Source organism: Corvus kubaryi, unplaced genomic scaffold, assembly GCF_017639235.1.
Source record: "Corvus kubaryi isolate FWS band 111438036 unplaced genomic scaffold, C.kubaryi_AGA036_p1.0 66, whole genome shotgun sequence".
Taxonomy (NCBI): Eukaryota; Metazoa; Chordata; class Aves; order Passeriformes; family Corvidae; genus Corvus; species Corvus kubaryi.
The window spans coordinates 24,812,591-24,823,684 of record NW_024582054.1 but is presented as its reverse complement, the minus strand read 5'-3'; the positions used below and the strand labels follow the sequence as shown (position 1 = coordinate 24,823,684).

Genomic DNA, 11,094 nt, shown 5'->3' with positions numbered 1-11,094 from the left:
GGTAATGGCCGGGCCCGGGCCGCTAGGGGGCGCTGCGGCCGCGCGGCCGTTAACGGGCGGGGCGCGGCTCCGCCGGCGGGCGCGCGCCGTGTCCTGGGCCCGGGTCCCGGTGGGGCCCCGCGGGGAGCGCGGGTCGGGAGCGGCGGCCTTGTCGAGGGCGTTTCCCGGCCGGCCCCGCAGCCGAGGGCTGAGCTGCCGGCCCGGGGTCCTGTGCTGCAGCCGAAGGTTGTCGGCGCCGTACCGGTGCGGGCGGACGGACCGGCGAGCGCTGAGCTCCGCCTGAGCCTTGGGACGTGGGCAGGATCGGCGTGTTTGAATTTTACAGTTGAGCTGTATTTGGCACGTGGGAATTTTTCTCTCTCCTCTCTTTATTCCTTTTCCTTTGGAGGGTGGTGCGTTCCCCGCTGCGCGTGGCGCGGTGCTTTCCCGCAGCCTTGAACTGGAGGTGCGCCCGGACGCGCCGGGGACTTGCGGAGCGCCGGCTGTCGGTGCCGCCGGCAGCCCGGCCTGAAGGCACGGCCGGCGGGGCGAGCACCAGCTGAGTGCATGAACTCGCTTACCGAGAAGCGGCGTTTAAAATAAGTGAAGCACTGCAATTCAATGACTGTACAAAATTCCAGTACGTGAAGTGATCCCCTCGTTTAAACTATCGAGTGTAGGTATTTGCCTTAATTATTAACACACCTCTCCGTCCCTGAACTCCGTTGCTCCCCAGAACCCTTCCAACAACAACACAACAGTTCGTGCCTTGCAAATGCAGCAGCTCCGCGCTCCAGTCACACTCCACTTCCTTCCCCTTCTGCCAGCTGCTGCAGGACATCCCTTCCTTACCCTATTAAGGAACTGCCGTGTGCAGGGGTACCAAGGGAAAAGCAGCACTTCTGAGTGTATTGCACTCATTTGGTTATTAGCTTTGTAAGGGGTCAGGCCTGTGTGCATATAAATCAGGAGCAGAATTTGCAAAGAGACAGCTGCTTGTCTTGATACGAACAAGCAGATCTGAAAGTTACAAGTAGGAGATGCAGGGACATGGACTGAGTAATTGTAAAATGCTCCCTGCAGGTAGCAGAAAGTCCCTCAGAAGGACAGTATTTTATCTTCGGTCAGGGGTTAATGTGCTGGTGGCTCTACAAGTACGTACGTCTTGTACATGGAGGAAGTCTTGGGTTACACAAAATAAGTTAGTACTACCAAAGGTGAGGATTTTAAAACAAGTCTCACAGGCCTTCTGTACTCAGGACAAGATCATCTCCTCTTCCTCACTCCTTTTTCTTTTTCAGCTGTTACATCACCTTTGCTTCCCCTTTTATGTTAACTACAAGTGCAGATTTACCTTATAAGTATTTCCAAGGCTGCTGCAAGTATATATTCCTCTTTAACCTTCAGTTCTTACTATGCCATTGCTTTGTTTGTTCATATCCCAAATTGCCATGATATAAAAACTGATAAAAGATTCCTGCTAATAAATACTTTTTTCTTCTACCTCAACATCAAGTGTTCTCCAAGTTAGTCTAGTCCAAGTCTCAAGACACCAGTACTGAGCTTTGCCCTAATGATGAGATTAGTAAATAGCAACAATTAGAAATTAGAAATAGCAACAAATTTACTTGTGGAGATCTGGGATTTCCTTCTCTCCAGTCATACTCAGCACTCCTATTTTAACAAACTACGAGATGTAGTTTATCATAGCAAAATTCTCACAGACTGAAAGGCTGTTTTTAGATATTGTAAAGAGATTTCCAGAACTCTACGTTTAAATTCTGCCCCTCTGTTTATAGTTGGAAGGACACATGTACCAGCGTGGGAAAATGGTCTGTAGCTTTTAAGAACAAGATTTCAAAATTAGAATGAAGTCTCCCTAGTCCCTCCATAAAAGCTACATGTAATAAAATTAAAAAAAAAAAAGTGAGTAATTATGGTGTTCTTTATTTTTTTTAGGAAAAGTATACAACTCAGTTATACTTTATATTCTGAGCTTACATAGAGAAAATATTAATGTCACCTACACGTTAGACATGCACTCAGTCCTGCTCTTGAATTCCCATCAGAGCTGACATTGCCATCAGAGCAAGTGGGACTGGGCCCTGAGGCTCCCTGACTGGATTATTTTGGGTGAAGGGGGTTTTTTTGGTGTTAGTGTAAATGAGCTTTGTCAAATACAAGAACAAAGTCACGAGTCTCTCTTGTTTATCGAGATAAAATTTTTGGTTCAGGTCAGTGATAATAGTTAAATAATCTTGCACAACCTTGTTTCATTTTTGTGGTTTTCTTTTTTTTACTGCAAGCAATTATATAATTTCAGACAGAAAAGGCACTTTTAAGTTTGTAAGTATCACCTAATTTTCAATTGTACTTTCTGCTTTCCCATACTTTGGCTTAAAGCTAATGTTTTAAGACTTTGCTGCAACATTCAATATTTCATTATTTTTCAGTGGAAGGTGCTACACAATACAAATATACTGCATCAGCCCTGTGTTTTCTTTATTATAGTTCTCTTTATCCTGAATGAGATGATCTACTTAACTTACATTCTTTTCCATTAACAGCTTGACAAAAAAATACAGCGACAAGGAAAAATAAAGACGTGAATGCTGCCCAGTGAAAAGGTGTTTAAGAGAAAACTTTGTCCCCTATCCAAATAGCAGCAGAATTTGTCCCCTTAATAATCTCTTATCTTCTTGCCCTATGCACCCCATTTTGCTCCCCATGCTCAGAACTCCATTTTGTTTCCTAGACACATTTAAAAAGCAAGGGGGGAAAAGGTTTAATTTTAAAAATGTAAAACCATCAATTGGAAACAAAAGTTATTTTTAAGCATCCATAACAAGTGTTTAGGAATATATATTCTTTGCAAGCTCTGGATGCCTCAGATTTAGCTGTTTTATTGTGGGGGGGAGGTGGTGGTGGTGGTGGTGTTCTTTCTTGGTTCCTTCCTTAAAATCTGCTGCAGGAAATTTTAGTCCACCATCAGTCTGAAGAAACTAGATTTCTACTTTTCACATGCACACACCCACCAGCATTGTTTTATCTCCACTCTCCTTTCTTGCCACTGCAAAATTCCTGGTAGTGGTTTCAGGTGCACACCTGACTGAAAGAACAAAGTGTCATGGGTTTTCTCCTGACAAACCCAGCTTCTACTGTCCTCACAGCCCTCCTTTCTTTTGGATTGAACTGACTCACACATCTGCTTTTCTTAGCACTGGAAGGTGCAGGGAAAACCTCAGGATTCAAAGAGATGGCAACTTCAAAGCCAGCACAAACGGTGTAGTAGTTTTGTACAGAAATCATTTGGACAAGTTAGAAAGCTACGGGTTACTGAGAACTCACCTCTTTTCATTTTGGTGCACTCTTGAAAAAAAAAAGTAGACATCCACATTTACCTGAGCCCCCAGTACCATGCACAGGAAAAGGAAGGCAGGAGAAGAAAGGAGAGGAAGGAAAAGAAAGACAAGATGCATGCTCTCAAAGACATTTCTTACTCCTCTGAACTTCCTTCAGCTTTCAGTTTTTACATATACTTGGCATCAAGTACTACAGAAGATTGTATGTGTTGGGTTCTTGCTTTAGGGTGAAGAGGTACATCAGTGTTAAGTAGTAGAAAGGTCTGCTGACAAGTTACTGCCACCATGTGCATTGATGGGATATGAGGATAATTTGAAAAATGTTTTGTTTCAATATACCCCAAAGAATACTAAACTGAATGAGAGACACTGACCTCAGTTTCACAGGATCACAGAAGGGCAGAGCTGAGATTGCAAGGGATCTCTAGAAACGGTCTAGTCCAAGCCCCTGCTCAAAAGTGGGGTCAGATAGAGCAAATTGTTCTGAGCTGTGTTCAGCTAAGCTTCGAACATCTCCAATAATGGTGACTCCACAGCCTCTCTGGGCAACTTGTTCCTGTGTTTGACTGAAAGAAGTTCTTCCCTGATGTTTAAGAAAAGCTTTGTGTATTGCAATTTGTGCATGTAGCCTCATGTCCTTTCACTGGACACCACTAGAAGAGCATGACTACTTTTTTTTTTTTCCCCAATTTATTTGTAATTTTATTTTGCAATTCGTGGAATGCTTAAAGCATTTGTTAAATGCAGACTACCTGCAGAGAAATCAGCAGTGCTGCTCATAGCACAAGACGATTTAGGGTGCTTGAGGCATTGCAGCACCCTGGTTTGGGAGAACTCTTACAACCCATCTCTCAGATATGTGCAATATAAGTTACCTCTATACATATATATTATACACCATATAATTTATCAGCATGTAATAGTCAGTACTCAACATCATTAGCCACTCAATCAATATTATGCTTTTACTCTTGTGCATCTTTTTTTCTTGTGGTGAGCTAGTAGTTTGCAGGAACCACGGTTGTCACTCCTATACTAGTCCAACTTTGTGTATAGTATCCAGTTGTGTGATATTTATGTAAAGAGCTATTTCTTGTTTCATACTACCGAACTAATTGTCCTGACCCTTATCTCAGCTGCACCTAGCCCAAACTGGGTAGCTGTTCTTTTGAAAAGAATTACTTGGCAAATGCAAAAGTCTGCTGTATTTTAAGAAAAGAAAGATCACACAAAACAAGTTAATCTTTCACAAACTATGAGTGAATTAACAAAATGATCAGTGCTTGTTTTCTAAATCTTTGGATGATTTTTTGGGTTATTGTTTTAGTCTTATTCCTGCCCTCTTCATTTTACACCAAAATAAAGGGCAGACATTTAAAGTGTGAAACAAGTGAGGTTTTCATACCCAGCATCTACAGCCTTCTCTCTTGCCTCTAGCAGGGTCTACACACCCTTTTCCTGATTTGTTTCACCCAGCCTTTCAAATTCACTGGTTTGGAAATTTCTGATATCCTATTTTTCCTTCTCTTTCTCACACAAACTATTTGTCTAAAGTTTAAGAAAGAAAGAAAGAAAGATTAGTCCTCCCATTGTAAGCCAACACCAATCACTAAACTGATAATACTTACATTACTAGTTAAATACGTGACATAGATAGCTCTTAAGATATTTTTGCTCTTATGTAAAGAAGACCAGATAGAAAGTCACTTACTGGAGGAAAAGAAAATCAGTAGTTGATAATAAAGGGTTCTCTTGTTAACATCCGTTAAAGACTTATCTAGGACTAATGAATAAGTTCTGCCAGTTCAGATACCAGGTTTTTCTTGTTATCTTCATCTAGAATGGCCTATTAATCAATTAAAACAGGAGAGGTCTTGAAGAGGAAAAAAAACCTCAAAAAACACCAACCTTACTCAGGAAGAAATTTAAACTGGGATTTACAATGCCATTAAAGTAATTCACTAAGTAAAATGTTAATTAGCTGTGCCATCTTTCCCAGAATCCTTGTCCTAGCTCTTTGCAGCTCCGCAGGAAATGAGGTTTTAACTTTACCTTTATAGTCCTTCGTAATTTAGCCTCTTTCATAATTTAGCTTCCTTATCTCCAGCTGATCTAATATAACTGCCACCATGCCTGGCTTTATGGCCCACTACCTTCTGCTACAAATGTCGTTGTCCTCTCTCCTCAGATTGCTAATTAAACATGAGGGAAATCCCTGATCCCAATTTGTGTGTGGACTCCTACAAAACACATTTAAAGCTTCATTGTGTTTTTGAGGCTGAGCACAGCGAGGAAGGATTTTCTCTCATCAGCCATCTTGCAGAGTAACGGAGAGAGGGTTTGGAATGCCACCATTCCAAACTAATTTCTAAGTTATGGTCATTAATCACCACAGTTTTATTAAACAGGTTTTTGTTGTAAGGACAAGATCATATGATCGGTTTTTCTTACTGTATGAAAGGATACATAAATCAGTGGGACTAATCCTCACTCCAGAAACTTTTAGTCCTTTAATTATTAATTGAAAATAAAAATAATTATTATTGCGTTTTAAAGCTGATGATCATAAATGAAGTTTTTGTCCTCCATGCCTGATTTCATGGCTGAAGGTATGAAACTACCCTTCCAAAAATCCTCAGTCTTCGCGAAGGAGTCATTACACCAACATAGGATATGTGTGGACATATGAATAGTCTGTATCCTGCAAATTATAGACAACACAAAAGCAGAAATTTCTGGGGAAATAATACCTATTAGTTGAGCCAGCATGGTACGATTTCACACCTGCCAGCACAGGCAATGTATGTGAATGAGTGTCCTAACTGCTCACACTGCTCCCTGGGGCCAGGGAGCAAATCTGCAGCTCCTGTTCATGCTGATTGTCCTGCAAATAGCTGGGCTTCCTTATCCCTTCTCCCGCATATGCATTCCCTTGCGTTACAGACCTGATGCTGGAAAGTGCTCAGCTCTCAGCTTCTATTGAAGTCATCAGATAGATCCCAGTAGCATTAAGGAAGATGTAGCCCTAGAGTTAATATTACATTTTAAATGAAAAATGGATTGAAATGAACAAGGCTAAATAAATAAAAATAAATAAGACATATAAATTGCTGCAGTCTCAAGGAAAGCCCAAGGGCAGCTATTTTTTTTATTAAACCAACTTAGCGAGGTTTTCATGAAGAAATAGATACTGTGACTCGACTGACAGTTTGCTAAACTATGAGCAAAGCCTTATACTCCTTAGGCATAGGCAAAGCTGATCAATGGTTTTTCTACTGTGCTTATACTAGAAGGATTTGTAACTCATCGGAAGAAAGATTATAATTTTACTTTGTGAATTTGTAGTGAAACCCTAGTCCATCTTGGAGGGTCTATATATGTTGCTACAATATAAATACTAACTAAAAATATTTCTTAAAAATATCAATAGACTGTATGACATAATCTTTGGAATTCATCACAGTTTGTTACCAAAGTTGTTCTCCAACTGTTCCCTGCAGAGGCAATTCTTCCTACACATCCACACTACAGACACACACAGTGAGACATTTTCAAGTGGCTTTTTTATTCCTCTACTCAAAGTTTAGTCTCTGACTTCAAGAGGCTGAACAAGTATCCCTCTTAACCCCGTGTCACTCCTATTGTCAGAAGTGAGCTCAGCAGCACTGAAATGAAAGGTTTTAAGTGCATCAGGTTGAAACCTGAGTATCGGGAAATACGTCTGGAAACGCAGATCTGCAAGGGTGAGTTACAGTCCAGAGAGCACTGCCAGACAGACCAGCGATGTACAGTAGTGTGAGCTTTGAGAGAAGAGTGGCATCAATGTTTAGAGGGGAAGAAGAGAAATCCCAGTTTAATCTGGTGCTTTTCTTCACAGGACCCACGTTCTCTCATAATTCTGAGAACTTGTCCACAGTGAACCCCTTGGGTTCTCATGTTTGGATAGATTACAAATGTTGTTGCTACTTTTTGTGTTTAAAATTTTTGCTGTGGAATAGAAGTCTAGTTCCCACACTCCGCTCAGGAGTTTGTACCAGGCTGCTAGTGAAGATTCCTGAAATGCCCAAGATTGCAGGCATGGTAGCATAAGCTATTCATGGGAGAAGTACTTAGAGTGTGTAACAGCAAATACATCTTGTGAGAGAAAGCAATTGCAAATCCTCTGAACAACATAAACCACTCCGTGGAATAAATTACTTAGTAGAAAGCTTGTGATTCTTTGGAAAAACTAAGAAATGCATCACGAGAAAAAAATATTTATGTAGAAGAGGAAGTTGTTTCCATGTGAATTCTGCAGGAGCGGTCTGTCTAAATACATAACGTCCTGGAACACAGTGGTGTCGTTAGTTGCAGCAGCCCCGCATTTGCTAACCTCCAGACAAAACAGTTTAAAATTCCTTGAGGACGTATTTCTGAAAGAAGCGAGAACACTCGAGAGGTACCAAACCGAGTCCGTCGCTCCTGCGAAGTGAGCCCTTCCTCAGCCCCCCTTCCGGTGATCGCTGTTACCTTCGAGGGGCCGTGGGACTTGGATGAAAGAGAGCGCGTGGCTCGGCGGCACAGCGAGGACGGGGCGGAGCGGGGCGGAGCGGGGCGGGCGCGGTGGCGGCGCGGCGGCGGCAGGGGGCGCGCTGCACGCGTGAAGGGGGCGGCCGGGGCGCCGGGGGCACGGGGCGATCCCGGCTCCGCTCCCCGCCCCGAACGGGCCGGGCTCGCTGCGGGCCCCGTGCGGGCCGGCACTGCCGCGGGGCGGGGCGAGCCGAGCCCTGGCTGCAGCGGAGCTGTGCCGGGCAGCCCTTCGGCGGCGCAGCCGCCCCCCGCCCCAGCGCCCCTCACCGTGCGGGTGCTGGTGCAGCCCGTGCTGCTTCTCCCGTGCTGTCCGTCCCGCGCGCTTCCCGCTGCTCCTAGCCTACGAAAGGAGCATTCCCACGGCTGGAGCTTTCCGCAGGGCCTGCTGCGGAAGGCGGGGAGGGATGCGGCCCCGCACAGGTCTGGGAGAGCTGTGCGCAGCGGAGGAGCGGTGAGCCTGGGCAGCAGTGAGCCCATCTCCTGGGGAGCTTTTTGCTTCTTGGAACCTCACGTCTCATTTGGGCAGCTCTCAGGCAAAGACACCATGAGCCAGCCAACATCCACCAGCGCTTGCCGAGTGCTGGGCAAACGCGGCTGTTGTGAACCGCCGGGCTGTGTGGAGGGTGCCTTACACCTAATACAGCCAGGTGTATCCAACAGCTTAACACTGCCAAAAGGAACATGGCTTTCTCCTCTAAGGCTCTTGCACCAGCTCCTCAGTACCTTTGGTGAGTTCAGCTCACAACTCTGGCATAGAGCTAACCCAGTGGAAAGAGAAATCCAGGATGACCCTGGGAAGGGTCTGCACAAGTGAGAGGGGGAAACAGCGGAGGGCTTATTGGCAAATTGTTTCTCCTGCGTTTACTTCAGTGTGGGTGTGTGTTGACATGGCTCATCTGCAAACTATGCTGCCTATGAAAATTTGACTTTGTTCAATAAAGTATGTCACATTGCATTAGTTACATCAACCCAGAGAGTGACACCCAATTCTTCTATAAACAAGTAAATATTATAGCTATGTTTTCTTTTGGTAATGAAAGAAGCTCCAATTTATATAGGCAGAGAAGAAAGGTAATGCAGTAACAGAAAATACAAGTCTGTCTTGGGACATGGAGCTCTTACTTTGGAGGAGAAAACACTTTATTTAGAGATAAAATTCCCAGGTGACTTTATTTTAGTTCCAGAATAACAACTTTAACAAAGATTAGTTGTTGAAAACCACAAGAAGAGGAGTTAAGACCCACACACCAGGGCAGAATTAAGATACCTCAAACACCCAAGGCTGGCAGTAGTCACTAGGAGAGGTGTGAGCTGTTCCTCCTGTATTTCCTCTGTCACCTGTCCTTTCCATGAGCAGAAGGAAGAAGTAACTGGGTTGTGTAGTAGAAATATATTCATGCTGGGAAGCCAGCTGATGGATATACACCTTTGGGTGAGGTAGGGCGAGTCTGCCTGGATGTGTGGAAATGTGGACCAGTATGTCTTGCTTCAAGCAAGTATATTGTAGGCCATGTCCTCAGTGGAGCAAAGGATTTTTGTCTTTTTTTACCCTGGGATGCTGGAGATGAGTGTGAAGTGTACTTAAAAATATGTAAATGAGATATTTTGGTGGTACCTTGCACAGAGTCAGCAATTGTGCTCTTCCTCTGGAGCATGCTAGGAATTTCCCTCAGCTAGGCTTCCCAGTAGTTCCCAGAAATCCTGAACAAGTATGGGAAATTAAATAAGAAAGGGAGGCTACAGCTGAGAGAACCCGACCATGTGAAGCACATTTGAACTGTGTAAAGTGTAGTGACTTTGTGAATCACAGTGTAGAGTTCACAGTCATTACAGTATTCATTAAAAGGACTATTATTGCTGTGTGCCATTAGCACCCCTCCCTCCCTTTTCCATTGTGAATGATTTTACGAGGATGCTGTAAAACTAAGGATACCAAATGGTCAGAACTGAATAATACTTTTGCCAGTTCTAGAAGACAATCTAAAGCTGGTGTTTCTTGTTTGTCTGGCATCCACAATTACTCTTGAATTAGTATGATTTGTTTGGCTTATTATAGAAATATAAAGCACGAAATTCTATTCTCGAAACCAGATGCCAACTCACTGGAGACAGAAAAGTTTTCTGTTCTTCTTATGTGGTCAGGTTGAGGCTATAGTAATGAGCTACATGAAGGAGATGCTGTTTGCCTACAAAGGAGATACTTAAGTTTCCATGTGTAACTTACCACATGCAATAGCACTATCCTATTGGACAAGCTTTGGGATGAAGTCATATTTGTTTTCTTTGTAACTGCATGGACTGCCCCACTAATTTGCTTTTTTAGTCACCTTCAGCACACCTGAGCAGGAAGTGACAGAAGGGTGTCATCACATTCAGTGTCTTTGGCTTCTCCACTGATACTGTCAGCACACCAAAACGTTTGAGTCAATTAAAGGTTTAGGCTGAGATACTGATGCATCTCTGAACAATCCATTTCTTCTAGAAACCTGTAATAACCTTAACTTGGATTAACAGTCTGTTATCTGGGTTCTCCTGCAACTTCATGGGAGAGCACCAACTGTGTGTTGGAGCAATGGTGAAGAAACCATCGTACTTAAAGAGAGCTGAGCTGTAACAGCAAAGTGATTAAACTCCTGCTCTTGCTGTAGGTAAAACTTTCCCTTTACACCATCATCCTTCCACTCAACCTGCTTCACACCTTTCATTATTCAAGGGTTTGCATTTTAAGGAAGTAGAGAGCATCCAAAGGAGGGCAACAAAGATGGTGAAGGGCCTTGAAGGGAAGACATATGAGGAGTAGTTGAGGTCATTTGGTCTCTTCAGCCTGGAGAAGAGGAGCCTGAAGGGAGACCTGATTGCAGTTACAACTTCCTTGTACGGGGAAGAGTAGGGGCAGGCACTGATCTCTTCTCTGTGGTGATCAGTGACAGGACCTGAGGGAATGGCCTGAAGTTGTGTCAGGGGAGGTTTAGGTTGGATATTACAGAAAGGTTCTTCACCCAGGGGGTGGTTGGGCACTGGAACAGGCTCCCCAGGGAAGTCGTCACAGCACAAAACCTGAGAGAGTTAAGAAGTGTTTGGACAATGCTCTCAGGCACATGGTGTGACTCTTGTGGATGGCCCTGTGCAGGGCCTGGAGTTGGACTCAATGATCCTTGTGTGTCCCTTCCAACTCAGCTGATTC

At 43.9% G+C, this 11,094-nt stretch overlaps 1 protein-coding gene across 1 annotated transcript in view; it reads left to right on the top strand.

The window, feature by feature from the left end:
* DEGS2 (delta 4-desaturase, sphingolipid 2) overlaps positions 1 to 11,094 on the top strand; it is a 33,351-nt gene that overhangs the window by 1,567 nt on the left and 20,690 nt on the right. The gene's annotated exons all lie outside the window — the stretch shown is intronic.